Genomic DNA, 18,736 nt, shown 5'->3' on the forward strand with positions numbered 1-18,736 from the left:
AATTACAAGTCAACTATGCACATAAATATAATATAATATTTAAATAATTCTTATAACTATTTATATATTATATAATATATTAATAAACCGTCGGCAGAAGAAAACAACCACATGTGAGCCTCCCCAGCTGGCCATGCGATCGCATGGCCTTGAAGGGCAAAGCTCATGCGATCGCATGAGCCCCTTTTTCTGGTCACAGGCCTATAAAACTTGCGTTTTTGGTGATCATAAAACACATCTTTTTCTAATCTATCTCTTACGTATATATATATATATATATATATATATATATATATATATATATATATATATATATATATATATATATATATATATATATATATATATATATATATTTATAATTTTAATTTTAATTTTAATTTTAATTCTAATAATAAGGGTATGTTAGCGAATGTTGTAAGGGTGTAAGTCGAAATTCTGTCCGTGTAACGCTACGCTATTTTTAATCATTGTAAGTTATGTTCAACTTTTTTAATTTAATGTCTCGTAGCTAAGTTATTATTATGCTTATTTAAAACGAAGTAGTCATGATGTTGGGCTAATTACTAAAATTGGGTAATTGGGCTTTGTACCATAATTGGGGTTTGAACAAAAGAACGACACTTGTGGAAATTAGACTATGGGCTATTAATGGGCTTTATATTTTTTTAATTAAATGATAGTTTGTTAATTTAATATGAAGATTTACAATTGGACGTGCCTATAAATAACCACATACACTCGATCGGACACGATGGGCGGGATATTTATATGTACGAATAATCGTTCATTTAACCGGACACGGGAATGGATTAATAGTCACTAGAATTATTAAAACAGGGGTGAAATTATGTACAAGGACACTTGGTATAATTGATAACAAAGTATTAAAACCTTGGGTTACACGTAGTCGATAACCTGGTGTAATTATTAAACAAAGTATTAAAACCTTGTTACAGTTTAAGTCCCCAATTAGTTGGAATATTTGACTTCGGGTATAAGGATAATTTGACGAGGACACTCGCACTTTATATTTATGACTGATGGACTGTTATGGACAAAAACCAGACGGACATATTAAATAATCCAAGACAAAGGACAATTAAACCATGTGCATAAAACTAAAAATCAACACGTCAAACATCATGATTACGGAAGTTTAAATAAGCATAATTCCTTTATTTTCATATTTAATTGCACTTCTAATTATTACATTTTTATTTATTATCATTGTATTTAATTGCACTTTTAATTATCGTACTCTTTAATTATCGCAAGTTTATTTTATCGCACTTTTATTTATCGCAATTTCATTATCGTTATTTACTTTACGCTTTAAATTAAGTCTTTTATTTATTTAATATTTTACATTAGGTTTTAACTGCGACTAAAGTTTTAAAAACGACAAACCGGTCATTAAATGGTAAAAACCCCCTTTTATAATAATAATATTACTTATATATATTTGTATTTTTATAAATTAAAACTAATATAGCGTTAAGCTTTGTTTAAAAGATTCCCTGTGGAACGAACAGGACTTACTGAAAACTACACTACTGTACGATTAGGTACACTGCCTATAAGTATTGTAGCAAGGTTTAAGTATATCCATTCTATAAATAAATAAATATCTTGTGTAAAATTGTATCGTATTTAATAGTATTTCGTTGTAAAATATAAGCTATTTCATATACACCTCGCATAACATCAAATATTTTTGGCGCCGCTACCGGGGAACAATTATGCTAAAACGCCGGAAGCGCAACGCTAATATATATATATAAAAAAAAGATTTTTATTAATTTTTAAGTCTACTTTTATAAAAATTACGTTTTTGTAAAAATACGTTTTAAAAATTCAAAAATATAAAAAGAAAAAGAAAAATATAAATATTTTTAAGAGTTTGTTAAACATATAAGTTTTATAAAGTTTCTTTAATTTTATTTTAGTTTGTAAAAAAATATATATAAGCTTTATTTACATATATATAAATATATAAAACAGAAAACAGAAAAAAAAATAATAAAAACTCTCGGCCCGTACTGTAGCAGCCCGTAACCTGGCCCAAAATCAAATCTCATGCGATCGCATGAGCCCGAAGGCATAACTTCATGCGATCGGATGAATGCACCTGACACGCCACAGTAAAACCCTAAACAGCATTAATTACGGGTTATTATTATTATTATTATTATTAATTAAACCCTAACTAGGTTATTATTATTATAATATTTAGTTTTAATTCTTTAATTTGTATTTTTAGTTAATTTAGTTTTAATAATTTATAAAATTAATAGTTTTATAAAATAAATAATATAAAAATTATATTTTTATAAAAATTATACTTTTTACAACTTTAAGTATATTTTTATATTTTGTTCCTTTTTATTTGTTTTTAGCGTAATATTTGTATTTTTCGCTCGTATTTAGTTTTAAGTCATAGTTTTTGCCATAGTTATTTTGTGTTTACTTCTATATTTTTAGGCTTTGCCGTAAAATCCCTTAAGTGCTTTTTCTTTAGACTAAGATTTAGGTGCTTTAGAATTTTGCGACGCTGTTCTAAGTTTTTAGTACCTTTTTAAGATATTGCCATTTGGGATATAGAATTCCTTGTAAGATTTAATATTTTTAGACGCAACTTTTAATTCTTAGTTTTTAGTTCCTTTTTAAGTTTCGACGCGCTACTTTCTTATTTTTATTTTTCGACGCATATTATTTTTCAATCTTTTATTTTTCGACGCGCTCTTTTTCTTTCTTATTTCTCGCCATTCTAGTTTTTAGGACTTAGAATTTTCTCTATTTCTTATCTAATATTTCTTTAAATTACGAAAATTTATTTTAAGTGGTTAAATTGATAGACATCAAAATTTTCTGGTTCGTAGTAATAGTTGGATTTGTACGTGGACCGGGTTATTGGAGCCAAACAGTACTCAATTATATTGAGACCAAACGAATCCTGCCCCTCTGCTGCATCTTTTGGCTATTCGAAACGTGGGCAAAATCAGAAAAGTCTATTAATTGGATAACTTATATAATTTTTCTTTCTTTTTAAAAACTAATAAGATATTCAGTGAATGCACCGAGCAAAACGTTCACCACCTTTTGTACGTTCACCACCTGTAACTCGATTAAGACATCTAGCAAATATTGTCGCCGTTGATTTTTCTTTAGAATCGTCATCCAGTCGACCAAGTACTCCAATTCAAATTTTCGATAATCCATTTTTTGAACCCGACCTCACAATTGAGAATCCGGAGAATATTCAGGGACGATTCCGAGATCCTGAACCATTAATTTTTTCTCCGGAACCACCAATCATTCAAACAGAGATTGTTGAAGAACGAACCATTAAATCAGAATCCTCTAGTGATTCAGATTCAACAATTTTAATCATGGAAAATTTGGAACCTCTAAGTATGGAAGACCGAATGAGAGCTAAACGCACTGGCCAAGGTCACGCAATTACTCAACCTGACATTAATGCGCCAGATTATGAAATCAAAGGACAAATCCTACACATGGTGACTAATCAATGCCAATTTAGTGGTGCGCCGAAGGAAGATCCAAATGAACATCTTCGTACCTTTAATAGGATCTGCACTCTATTTAAAATAAGAGAAGTTGAGGATGAACAGATATATATCATGTTATTTCCCTGGACTTTAAAGGGAGAAGCCAAAGATTGGTTGGAATTGTTACCTGAAGGGGCGATTGATACATGGGACGTTTTAGTTGAAAAATTTCTTAAACAATTCTTTCCGGCATCTAAAGCCGTGAGACTTCAAGGAGAAATTGTTACATTCACACAGAAACCAAATGAAACTCTATATGAGGCATGGACCAGATTTGGAAAGTTATTGAGAGGATGTCCGCAACATGGTTTAGACACCTGTCAAATAGTATAAATATTCTACCAAGGATGCGACATCACTACAAGGAAAGACATCGACATAGCAGCTGGTGGTTCTATTATGAAGAAAACAGAAACTGATGCTTATAAAATTATTGATAACACTGCTTCCCACTCACATGAGTGGCACCAAGAAAAAGATATCGTTAGATCATCTAAAGCAGCTAGAGCCGATTCTAGCCATGACTTAGATTCCATTTCTGCAAAGATAGATGCTGTCGAGAGTCGAATGGAAAAGATGACCAAAGATATTCACTCAATACGAATTAGTTGTGAGCAGTGTGGAGGACCACATTTGACAAAAGATTGTCTCAGTATTGAACTAACAATGGAACAAAGAGAGAATGTTTCATATCTAAACCAAAGGCCTGGAAATAATTATCAGAATAATTATCAACCGCCAAGACCGATTTACAATCAAAACCAGAATTATAATCGCAATGTTCCATACAACAACCAACAAGGTCCTAACAATCAACTAGTATCCATCAATACTTACAACCAGCAAAGACCTAATTTTCAAAACAAACCACCACAAATCGATGATAAAAAGCCGAATTTAGAAGATATGATGACGAAGCTAGTTAAATCTCAAACACAGTTTTTCACATCTCAGAAACAAACGAATGAACAAAATGCTTAAGCATTTAGAAATCAACAAGCTTCTATTCAAAATCTGGAACAAGAAGTGAGCAACCTAGCAAGGTTAATAGGTGAAAGAAAACCAGAAATTCTACCTAGTGATACAAATGCTAACCCCCGGAATTAAACAGCTAAAGCCGTTACCACAAGAAGTGGTATTACACTTAAACCACCTGAAATACCTATAATTTCTGAGGAAGCTATTCCTACTCCACAAGAACCACAACCTGAACAAGATAAGGAAAAAGAACCGGTAGTTTAAAAGGTTAATGAAGATAACATAGTTAAGGCAAAACCTTATGTTAAACCATACCAACCACCACTTCCTTACGCAAGTAAAATGAGAAAAGAGAGACTTGAAGCCGAGCAATCCAAATTCTTGGATATGTTTAAATAGATAAATGTAAATCTTCCTTTCATTGATGTGATTTCAGGAATGCCTAGATATGCTAAATTTCTAAAAGATCTAATCTCAAATAGAAAGAAAATGGAAGAACTCTCGACTGTTACTATGAATGCTAATTGTTCAGTAGTGCTGTTGAATAAGATACCAGAAAAACTATCTGATCCAGGAAGTTCACAATTCCATGTTTTCTGGGTAGTCTTAGTTCAATAGAAGCATTGGCAGACTTAGGTGCTAGTATAAATTTAATGCCGTATTCACTATACACTAAACTAGACGTTGGAGAATTGAAACCAACACGAATAAGCATACAACTAGTCGATAGATCAGTAAAATATCCTATAGGGATAATGGAGAACATGCTAGTTAAAGTTGGTACTTTAGTATTTTCAGTAGATTTTGGTGTTCTGGACATGGAAGAAGACTCTCAAGTTCCTCTCATATTAGGAAGACCATTTTTAAACACGGCTAAAGCAATGATAGACGTGTTCTGTAAGAAACTGACCCTAAGTATAGAGGAAGAGAGTGTTACCTTTTCAGTTGATAGAGCAATGCAACAACCGCAATCTGCAGATGATACATGTTACTATATTCAAACTATAGAATCACATGCAGAATTATTAGAAGAATTTCCAGAATTACAAGGAACAGGAGAATGTTCTTTAGGAGAAGGTACTGAACCAATTGATGAAACTGAAATGTTAGCTACACTTATGTCTAATGGATACGAACCAACAACAGAAGAAATTCAAATGCTAAAAGAGGAAGACAGATATCGATATAAATCATCGATAGAAGAACCACCGACATTAGAGTTAAAGCCACTTCCAAACCATTTGGAATACGCTTATTTACATGGTGAATCTGAATTACCTGTAATAATATCGTCTTCTCTTACTAAAAATGAAAAATCTCAACTCATTTCTGTGCTAAAAGCTCATAAACCAGCTATTGCATGGAAGATTCATGATATTAAAGGAATAAGTCCTTCGTATTGCACACATAAAATCCTTATGGAAGAAGGTCATAAAACGTATGTGCAACGCCAACGAAGACTAAATCCTAATATGCAAGATGTTGTTAAAAAAGAAATTATTAAACTGCTTGATGCAGGTTTAATTTATCCAATCTCTGATAGTCCATGGGTAAGCCCAGTTCAATGCGTGCCTAAGAAGGGTGGCATGACTGTTATCGCAAATGAGAAAAATGAGCTTATTCCTACTAGGACTGTAACAGGATGGCGTGTATGTATTGATTATAGAAAATTAAATGACGCCACCAGAAAAGATCACTTTCCCTTACCTTTCATTGATCAAATGTTGGAAAGATTAGCTGGAAATAGTTACTATTGTTTTCTTGATGGTTTTTCCGGATATTTTCAAATTCTAATAGCACTTGAAGACCAAGAGAAAACCACATTCACGTGCCCTTATGGTACTTTTGCTTACAAACGCATGCCATTTGGACTTTGCAACGCCCCTGCAACCTTTCAAAGGTGCATGATGGCATTTTTCACCACATGATAGAAGAATGCATGGAAGTTTTCATGGATGACTTTTCAGTCTTCCGTGATACTTTTGAATCATGTCTAGTTAATCTTGAACAAATGCTTATTAGATGTGAACAATCAAATCTAGTACTTAATTGGGAAAAATGCCATTTCATGGTTAAAGAAGGCATCGTTCTTGGACATAAAATTTCAAAGGAAGGAATTGAAGTGGATAGAGCTAAAGTAGATGTAATTGCTAAACTTCCACATCCCACCAATGTTAGAGGAGTTAGGAGTTTTCTAGGGCATGCCGGTTTTTACCGACGTTTCATAAAAGATTTTTCTAAAATTGCCACTCCTATGAATAAACTACTAGAAAAGGATGCTCCATTCATCTTTTCAGATGACTGTATCAAATCTTTTAATATTCTTAAAGAAAAACTCACTAATGCGCCGATTATGATAACTCCAAATTGGAATCTACCATTTGAACTAATGTGCGATGCAAGTGATTTTGCAATGGGAGCCGTTTTAGGACAAAGGATTGAAAAATGATTTCAACCTATTTATTATGCTAGTAAGACGTTACAAGGAGCACAAACAAATTACACAACTACTGAAAAAAAACTCCTTGCTATTGTCTTTGCTTTTGACAAATTTCGTTCATATCTCGTTCTAGCTAAAACGGTGGTCTATACTGACCATTCTGCTCTTAGATACCTATTTTCGAAACAAGATGCTAAACCAAGATTAATCCGTTGGATCTTACTCTTACAAGAGTTCGATATTGAAATCCGAGATAAAAGAGGAGCAGAAAATCTCGCCGCTGATCATCTTTCTCGTCTTGAAAATCCCGAATTAGAAGTTCTAAATGAATCGGCCATACAAGACAACTTTTCTGATGAATACTATTGAAGATAGATTATAATGAAATTCCATGGTTTGTAGACTATGCAAACTATTTAGTATGCGGATTCCTTGAAAAAGGATTATCGTACCAAAAACGAAAGAAATTCTTTAGTGATATAAAACACTATTTCTGGGAAGATCCACATTTGTTTAAAAGTTGTCCCGATGGAATAATACGCCGATGTGTATTCAGGGAGGAAGCTAGTAAAATCTTAAACCATTGTCACACAGGACCAACAGGAGGGCATTATGGGCCTCAACTAACAGCAAGAAAAGTTTATGATGCTGGATTCTATTAGCCTACAATTTACAAAGACGCACACCTTCTTTGCAAATCCTGTGATGCTTGTCAAAGGGCCGGAAAAATAAGTCAACGTGATGAAATGCCACAAAATGTCATTCAAGTATGTGAAGTATTTGACATCTGGGGTATTGACTTTATGGGTCCATTTCCAAAATCTCATAATAATCTATACATTCTCGTTGCCATTGATTATGTATCTAAATGGGCGGAAGCACAAGCTCTCCCGACTAATGATGCACGAGTTGTAGTTAACTTTAATAAGTGATCGGGATACTCATTTCTGTAATAATCAACTTGAGAAAGTTCTTAAAAGATATGGAGTAACTCATAAAATCTCCACCGCATATCATCCACAGACAAGTGGACAAGTTGAAAATACCAACCGAGCTTTAAAACGTATTCTAGAGAAAACCGTAGGATCAAATCCGAAGGAATGGTCCATTAAATTGGAGGATGCACTCGGGGCTTTTAGAACAGCCTATAAAACTCCAATTGGAACCACACCTTTTAAACTCGTTTACGGAAAAGCATGTCATCTTTCAGTAGAAATTGAACACAAAGCATTTTGGGTTTTGAAGACATGTAATCTTGATTTACATGAAGCTGGACGTCTACGGTTAAGTCAATTAAACGAATTAGAAGAATTAAGACATGAAGCATACGAAAATTCGTTAATCTATAAGGAAAGAACGAAGAAATGGCATGATAAAAGAATCAGAAGTTCAAAAGAATTTAAAGAAGGCGACAGAGTTCTTCTTTTCAATTCACGATTCAAAGCTATTTCCTGGAAAATTGAAATCAAGATGGTCTGGACCATTCATAGTCAAAAGAGTTTTCCCATACGGAACAGTAGAATTAATAAATTTAAATGGGATTGAATTTAAGGTTAATGATCACAGAGTAAAACATTACATAGATAGTACGATGGAAGTTGACAACGAAGTTAATCACAATTTCGACACCACAGCTAACTAAGTGTGGGGAGAATCAAGTCTTTTAAAGGATAATATGTATTTCTGTTAGAGTTAGATTTTCTGTTTTCGTGTAGTTCTCGAAAATGGAACCCGAATGGTCTTTCCCTAGCAGACCCTAAAGAACTAGTCTTCTCCCCCCATTCTGAATTTTTATTATTTTTAGGTTTTTCGAAATGAAGACTTCCTGTGAATTAAACCATGGTCTAATGCTACACGCTTTGATCACTAAACGTAATAATGACACACTTCCAAGTGAATTGGTATCATTAATAAGAGGTAAATTGGACGGAGTAAGAAAAGAATCCAGATGCGAAGATAATAAGTTACAATTTGGTAAAGGAAAATCAAAATCCGCAGCGAAAAGAAGAGCACGACACCTTGAAAAATGTCACAAATGCGGAAAATGGTCACACGAAGGTAAATGTTCAAATAATCAAACCTATTCAAACACCGAATTTGTTACTTTATGCAGAGACGGACCGTTCATATGTTTATAAGAAAAAATGTTAAATGCTCGAGGTTACGCCTATGTAGCCATGGAAAACCAATTAGTCCGACTATCTTATGAGTGGGCTAGAGCATATCACTAAGAAATCTATTTCACAGGTAAGTTTGTACAGTTTTCATTTTTATTTTAAATTTTAACCTTTTGATAATAAACGCTAATTTGTTCGCTATAAAGTATTAAATTGGTATTCGATAAAATTAGGTCTTGCGACCGAAATTATTGTTTTCATTCAAAAATTTATTACATCACTGCAAAATTTAACGTTTATTCTTAAGGTATAAATATCTTTAATCAATCAACCCAAAATATTTCAAAAATTCGTCATGAGTTAAATTAGGTTATTGAATCGAAATTACTTTACCAAAAAGAGGGGCGCATATTTTTGATAATATTTGATTGATTAAAGTGGGATAAAAGCCAAAAAGATTTTTAATTTTATTTTTATTTTGTTTTTAAATTTAATATTAAAATAATATTGTAAACTTGTTAAAATTAATATATATTTAAAATTGTAAATATTTGAAAAATTAATATTTTTAATATAAGTTTGTATGTATAAAAACAAAAATATAATTTAAGTTTGGTTTGAATTTTTAATATGAATTTTTAATTTTATGCATTTTGAATTTAAGTTTGGTGTGAATTTAAAAAAAATTACTTTATTTCGTTAAGTTAAAAATTTGATTTTTAAAATTCGTCGTGAGTTGAAGACTAGGTCATTGAATCAAAATTGCTTTACCCGAGGGAGGGACGAAAACTTTTATTATCATTATTTTTAATCTTATTGAATTAAAGTATGCCAAAAACATTAAAAAAACTCAAAAATCTTTACTTTTAAAATCGAGCTTTAAATTGACAAATTTTAAAATTTTGTCGAGGGACGGACTAGGACAACGATCGAAACGCCTTCATCCTAAAAAGAAACAAATTTTTAAAATTTTATTAATATTATGTTTTATTAAGTATAAGGTTTTATAAAATAAAAAAAAAGCTGAAAGTACTGTAGCCGGACACCCATGCGATCGCATGGGATTCTCATTATACCTCCATGCGATCGCATGGAGGCAAAAATCAGGCCTGATACAAGGCAGTCGCCTGTTCTGTCTTCTCCATAAACACACACACATATACGAAAATACTCCCAAATCACCTCTAAAATTCGCCAAAATTCAGCGTAGTTCGTCAAATTTTTTGTTCTAATCATGCCTAGATTCTCATTCTTCAGCAAAAAGGTAAAAATTACACCCTTAAACTCTATAAATTCCTAGTTTTTGTGATAATTACCAATATTTTACCTAATGCAATTTTGTTAATTTCTAGTGTAATTAGTGTTAAATTGTTAGTATTTTATGCATGTATAACCTAGATTGATGCTATTTAACATGATTTGAAGCCAAAAACTTCAAAATTTTTAGAAATCTAGGGTTTGTGTTCTTGAGCAATTTGGGGATTTTTGATATAAACAGGTTATGACTGATTTTTTTCATGAATTATTGCTAAATTGAGTAGTGTAACATGTTTAGGTAGTTAAATGATCCAAACATTGATCCTAAACATGATTTTTAAAGATTAAAGTGGACTTTTTAGGTACAAAATTCATGAACTTGATTAATTTGATATAATTACCAATTGAGAATTGTTTAATTGTTAGTAATGACTATTTTGATATGTTATTTGAGTTAAATGCTTATGAACTTTGTATACATTTTCATATGTGCTTATTTGGAAAAGTGTAGAATTGTGAAAAATTGTGAAAATGTGTATAAGTTTAATTTTGATTTAACATGTTATTGTGATTGGTTTAAGTTGTTATTTTGCTAACACTAATGCATATTTGGATGCACAAATTTTGTGTTTAATGTGTTTTGCAGAAAGCCGATACCGGAGGTTCAGGATCATCATCATCTAGACAGCCTGCTCCAGCTCCAGAACCAGAACCAGAAATGCAATATGAACCTGAACAACAACCACAACAGGAACCACAACATCAGCCTGATCAGCATGTACCTTATTATGATCTGCTACAGTTACCTAATGAATTCACAGTATTTCCCCCGCATCCGCCTGTCGAATACCCAACAATTCTGGAACGCACGTTACATCCTATCTGAGATTCGATAGATGATGGAGAGATTACCCGGCATATCAAAGTAATAAATTTAAATTGGTAACAAAATAGGTAGAGGTGCCGAGGGTAATTGATTGGAATCCTTTGGAAACGGTCCATCTGGCTGACCGTGTTAGACAGCAAATGATTCAAAGGTATGGCAGTTCTTCTTTTACAGATTGGGAACGTCTTTTCACCATTCGTAGACATGTATATAAGGAATGGTGTGTTGAGTTGATGAGTACTATAGCGTTAAATGTAGATGTAGATAGGTTAGATGATAGAAGTTTTCTTAGATTTATCCTTGGCGGTAGGATGTACAAAATGTCCATGATGGACATGGCCAGGGCATTACAGATTTACACTCCTAGTGAATTGCTACTACCCGATTGTATGAGTTTGATTTATCGTGGTGAAAGGGTAGATAGGAACTTTGACGCGAACGCCGTTTGGAGGCGTATGTCAAACTATAATGTTTTTACACTGGGAGGAAAACACTCCTACTTACATATTAACAAAGTCGAGCTTCGTGTAATTCCTAGATTTTTGGCTAACTCGATTACACAGAGAGGTCACAATAAGGAGAAAATGACCTTACATGATTTATTTTACCTAAAGTGTATTCGAGACCAGAGAAGCTTTGTTAATATCCCTTACTGTGTTGGTTTTTATTTATCTAAAATGGTAGAAAGAATGCAGGACGGGAGTATAATAGAAAGAGGTATTTTTGTTACTCTCATTGGAGTGTATTTAGGTGTTGATAGGAACCAAGGGGGTCAATTACAGATTTGTAGAAACAAGATGAGACCATAGGATTGCGAGTTTATGTGGGTGCTAAGGTATTGAAGAGTAGACGCAACCAGGCATTACCCTATGAAGGTAATCATCCACAGGTAGAAAGGGGTTCAGACGAAGAAATGGAGGAATCAGAAGACATTAGGGATGTCATTCGAGATGCTATTCTTGACGTCCACGTTCGTATAGATGAGGAAGCAATGACGAGTGCGGTCAGACATAGTATGTATGAGCAGTGGAACTCCGAGCTAGTATACGAGGATTATTGGCGACGCCAACACGATAGCTGGTTAGTTCATCAGCACCAAATCATGAGCCAGCTATCATATCAGGTACCAAATAATTATGGGCCTACTCGACCTGCTCATTTTCCGCCACACAACCCCGACATCCGACCACCCTTTAACCGGTATGACTATAACCAAGCCTATCAGGACACCTATAACCAACAATGGAACCCACCTGACGAGATGAACTGGAACCCCTATCCAGACTGATTTAGTTCCATTGGTTATTTTTATGATTTTTATGTTTTTATCTTTCTACTTTCTCATGTTTAAACTTATGTTATTGGATATATTTATGTAATTTCTATCATTTTTATTATTATTGTGTACTAATATTTCACATTTAGGATTTGAAAGTGGGATTTTAAGTCCCATTTCAAATTGTCATGCATGTTTATATTTGTATTGTATGTATATTGTCAATTGTACAAAACAGGGTAAAACAGCGCATTTTCAAAGACTGGCATTATGTTCAGCAAAAGCTAGTACTTTTGACGACAAAACGAAAAACAAATGTGATGAAACAACAAGACGGAATGAACAAATGATGTGCACCATTTATCATTCAGCAAACAAACGCCAATATGTTTGGAAACTTTGGTAAAATTTAATTATTTTTCTACGCTAATCACCCTCAATAATTTAAATTGTTACTGATTTCTTGCAAATGGGGGCATTGCAAGATCTTAAGTGTGGGAAGGGGTTAAATTCTTTCGGATTTTAAAATTTTTTTTTGATTTAAACACTTGGTTACCATTAAAAATACTACTAACGCAGTAGTTGTATTAGAATCTAGTGCTCTCTGATAATAAAGAACAGCCCTAGTCTTATATACTGACTACCCAATTCTAGTAAAATTTTCAAAATTTTCAATTAAATGAACACAAAATCATGTTTATACATATTTATGAACGATAAAACTAGGTGTTAACACCGAAATTATTGTTACCTCGGAAAGGACATAAATTGAGAAACAAACCAAAATGTTAGAATTCATTTAAAATGGAATAGAGGACAATAAAAAGGAAAATAAAAAGCCAAGTGTGGGAAAAACTACCAAGTTATTTAAAACATATATCACATATTTTTGTACAAATAACTGAAGATACTTTTGTTTTGGACAATTTCTAAAAAGTTTTACCCGATTTACTGTAAGAAAGATGGATCTACACGATGAATCAATTTCATCATTAAAAGGAAGTAATGTCTTCTGAAAAAGAAACGCGCTTCTTGATTTAGGTCATGAAGTTGTCGTCCAGACCAGCTGTAGGTTGACGAAAAATCTAGAAAAGTCATTTCTAAAATCAGCAGGAAATCCACGGACCTCAGCATTAAACAGGGTCGCCAAGTGGTCAGATTTATCCTAATCATGAGAGGATCTGTCTTGTAAAATGGGGAGGACGCCGTGCAAATTAGCTGGATAAGACTAATGAATCAGATCCCCAGAAAGGATAATCTCTTTAAAGATCAAAAATCAGCTTTTAAGCCTGATATTACTCAATCCTAGAGATTGACCTTAAAGATTGAAAATTACAAACTCATGGAATTCAATGATATCTAAACTCGAGCTTGAACGAGAAAATATTTTGATCAAAATTACAAACCGATTTGTTTTCTGAAAACCCATTTTCAATGCGTTCATTACCATTGAACGTAAAATCCTAGGAATTCACCTGGAATTCATTAGGTCACCTGAACCAAATCGGGTGTCAACCGTAAGAACGGTGGTTGCATAGCATGGTCAAAGACAGGACCTTTTGCCAGACCGAAAAATTATAAGGGTGAGCTTTACTATTGCTCCTACCAAGGATAGTAATTGCGTCCGATACGTTATAGACCATAATTAAAAGCATGTCAGGGGGACATTGCCTTAACAATTGCTTGTTCAACGCTTTCCTTTACAACCGGACGGTAATTTACCAAAAGGTAATATACGGAGCAAGTATACTGGACGTGTTGCTTTCCCAATACAAGATTAGCAAGTGGGTGACACAAAACCACAAGTTTTGAGCTAAAATTTTCAAATCTAAAACCCACCAAACCTACAAAAAGAATTTGCAAACACCGGTGAAGGGTTATTCCGGAAAACTTATCTAGGGTAAAAGCTAGATTTAATTTTCAAAAGATCAAATGTTTTCATAAAGATCCAATTTCCTTAAAGGATCTAAATTTTTATAGTCATGTGGGACTGTAAACCACATCGTTACTACCATTGTTTATACTGCCGTAAAGAAATCACTGATGTACAAAGTGTGAAGAATAAAGAAGTGATTCTAGTATATTTCAAGACTATATTGCTTGAGGACAAGCAACGCTCAAGTGTGGGAATATTTGATAATGCTAAAAACGAACATATATTTCATAGCATTATCCCTCAAGAAAGAAAAGCTTTTAGTTGCAATTGTTCTATTTACAAGTAATATTCGTTTAAATAATAAAAGGTGAAGACAAAAGACAGACTCGACGAATTGAAGATGCAAACGACCAAAAAGCTCAAAAGTACAAAGTACAATCAAAGAGGTTCCAATTATTGATAAGAAACGTCTCGAAATTACAAGAGTACAAGAAGCGAAACGCAAAGTACAAGATATTAAATTATACGCAAGGACGTTCAAAAATCCGGAACAGGGACCAGAGTCAACTCTCAACGCTCTACGCAACGGACTAAAAATTAAAAGTCAACTATGCACATAAATATAATATAATATTTAAATAATTCTTATAATTATTTATATATTATATAATATATTAATAAACCGTCGGCAGAAGAAAACAACCACATGTGAGCCTCCCCAGCTGGCCATGTGATCGCATAGCCTTGAAGGGCAAAGCTCATACGATCGCGTGAGCCCCTGTTTCTGGTCACAGGCCTATACAACTCGCATTTTTGGTGAACATAAAACACATATTTTTCTAATCTACCTCTTACGTATATATATATATATATATATATATATATATATATATATATATATATATATATATATATATATATATATATATATATATATATATATATATATATATATATATATATTTATATTTATAATTTTAATTTTAATTCTAATAATAAGGATATGTTAGCGAATGTTGTAAGGGTGTAAGTCAAAATTCTGTCCGTGTAACGCTACGTTATTTTTAATCATTGTAAGTTATGTTCAACCTTTTTAATTTAATGTCTCGTAGCTAAGTTATTATTATGCTTATTTAAAACGAAGTAATCATGATGTTGGGCTAATTACTAAAATTGGGTAATTGAGCTTTGTACCATAATTGGAGTTTGAACAAAAGAACGACACTTGTGGAAATTAGACTATGGGCTATTAATGGGCTTTATATTTGTTTAATTAAATGATAGTTTGTTAATTTAATATAAAGATTTACAATTGGACGTGCCTATAAATAACCACATACACTCGATCGGACACGATGGGCGGGATATTTATATGTACGAATAATCGTTCATTTAACCGGACACGGGAATGGATTAATAGTCACTAGAATTATTAAAACAGTGGTGAAATTATGTACAAGGACACTTGGCATAATTGATAACAAAGTATTAAAACCTTGGGTTACACGCAGTCGATAACCTGATGTAATTATTAAACAAAGTATTAAAACCTTGTTACAGTTTAAGTCCCCAATTAGTTGGAATATTTGACTTCGGGTATAAGAATAATTTGACGAGGACACTCGCACTTTATATTTATGACTGATGGACTGTTATGGACAAAAACCAGACGGACATATTAAATAATCCAAGACAAATTACAATTAACCCATGGGCATAAAACTAAAAATCAACACGTCAAACATCATGATTACGGAAGTTTAAATAAGCATAATTCCTTTATTTTCATATTTAATTGCACTTCTAATTATTACATTTTTATTTATTGTCATTGTATTTAATTGCACTTTTAATTATCGTACTCTTTAATTATCGCAAGTTTATTTTATCGCACTATTATTTATCGCAATTTCATTATCGTTATTTACTTTACGCTTTAAATTAAGTCTTTTATTTATTTAATATTTTACATTAGGTTTTAACTGCGACTAAAGTTTTAAAAATCGACAAACCGGTCATTAAACGGTAAAATTCCCCTTTTATAATAATAATATTACTTATATATATTTGTATTTTTATAAATTAAAACTAATATAGCGTTAAGCTTTGTTTAAAAGATTCCCTGTGGAACAAACCGGACTTACTAAAAACTACACTACTGTACGATTAGGTACACTGCCTATAAGTGTTGTAGCAAGGTTTATGTATATCCATTCTATAAATAAATAAATATCTTGTGTAAAATTGTGTCGTATTTAATAGTATTTCGTTGTAAAATATAAGCTATTTCATATACACCTCGCATAACATCAAGTATTTTTGGCGCCGCTGCCGGGGAACAATTCTGCTAAAAAGCTGGAAGCGCAACGCTAATATATAAAAAAAAAAGATTTTTATTAATTTTAAGTCTACTTTTATAAAAATTACGCTTTTGTAAAAATACGTTTTAAAAATTCGAAAATATAAAAAGGAAAACAAAAATATAAATATGTTTAAGAGTTTGTTAAACATATAAGTTTTATAAAGTTTCTTTAATTTTATTTTAGTTTGTAAAAAAAATATATAAGTTTTTATATATATATATAAATATATTAAACAGAAAACAGAAAAAAAAATAATAAAAACTCTCGGCCCGTACTGTAGCAGCCCGTAACCTGGCCCAAAATCAAATCTCATGCGATCGCATGAGCCCGAAGGCATAACTTCATGCGATCGCATGAAGGCACCTGACACGCCACAGTAAAACCCTAAACAATATTAATTACGGGTTATTATTATTATTATTATTAATTAAACCCTAACTAGGTTATTATTATTATAATATTTAGTTTTAATTCTTTAATTTGTATTTTTTGTTAATTTAGTTTTAATAATTTATAAAATTAATAGTTTTATAAAATAAATAATATAAAAATAATATTTTTATAAAAATTATACTTTTTATAACTTTAAGTATATTTTTATATTTTGTTCCTTTTTATTTGTTTTTAGCGTAATATTTGTATTTTTCGCTCGTATTTAGTTTTAAGTCATAGTTTTTGCCATAGTTATTTTGTGTTTACTTCTAGATTTTTAGGCTTTGCCGTAAAATCCCTTAAGTGCTTTTTCTTTAGACTAAGATTTAGATGCATTAGAATTTTGCGATGCGGTTCTAAGTTTTTAGTACCTTTTTAAGATATTGCCATTTGGGATATAGAATTCCTTGTAAGCTTTAATATTTTTAGACGCAACTTTTAATTCTGAGTTTTTAGTTCCTTTTTAAGTTTCGACGCGCTACTTTCTTATTTTTATTTTTCGACGCCTATTATTTTTCAATCTTTTATTTTTCGACGTTTTTCGACGCGCTCTTTTTCTTTCTTATTTCTCGCCATTCTAGTTTTTAGGACTTAGGATTTTCTCTATTTCTTATCTAATATTTCTTTAAATTACGAAAATTTATTTTAAGTGGTTAAATTGATAGACATCAAAATTTTCTGGTTCGTAGTAATAGTTAGATTTGTACGTGAACCGGGTTATTGGAGCCAAACAGTACTCAATTATATTGAGACCAAACGAATCCTGCCCCTCTGCTGCATCTTTTGGCTATTCGAAACGTGGGAAAAATCAGAAAAGTCTATTAATTGGATAACTTATATAATTTTTCTTTCTTTTTAAAAACTAATAAGATATTCAGTGAATGCACCGAGCAAAACGTTCACCACCTTTTGTACGTTCACCACCTGTAACTCGATCAAGACATCTAGCAAATATTGTCGCCGTTGATTTTTCTTTAGAATCGTCATCAAGTCGACCAAGTACTCCAATTCAAATTTCCGATAATCTATTTTTTGAACCCGACCTCACAATTGAGAATCCGGAGAATATTCAGGGACGATTTCGAGATCCTGAACCATTAATTTTTCCTCCGGAACCACTAATCATTCAAATAGAGATTGTTGAAGAACGAACCATTAAATCAGAATCCTCTAGTGATTCAGATTCAACAAATTCAATCATGGAAAATTTGGAACCTCTAAGTATGGAAGACCGAATGAGAGCTAAATGCACTGGCCAAGGTCACGCAATTACTCAACCTGACATTAATGCGCCAGATTATGAAATCAAAGGAAAAATCCTACACATGGTGACTAATCAATGCCAATTTAGTGGTGCGCCGAAGGAAGATCCAAATGAACATCTTCGTACCTTTAATAAGATCTGCACTCTATTTAAAATAAGAGAAGTTGAGGATGAACAGATATATCTCATATTATTTCCCTGGACTTTAAAGGGAGAAGCCAAAGATTGGTTGAAATCGTTACCTGAAGGGGCGATTGATACATGGGACGTTTTAG

The sequence above is a fragment of the Rutidosis leptorrhynchoides genome, chromosome 1, assembly GCF_046630445.1.
Source record: "Rutidosis leptorrhynchoides isolate AG116_Rl617_1_P2 chromosome 1, CSIRO_AGI_Rlap_v1, whole genome shotgun sequence".
In the NCBI taxonomy this organism is placed as follows: domain Eukaryota; kingdom Viridiplantae; phylum Streptophyta; class Magnoliopsida; order Asterales; family Asteraceae; genus Rutidosis; species Rutidosis leptorrhynchoides.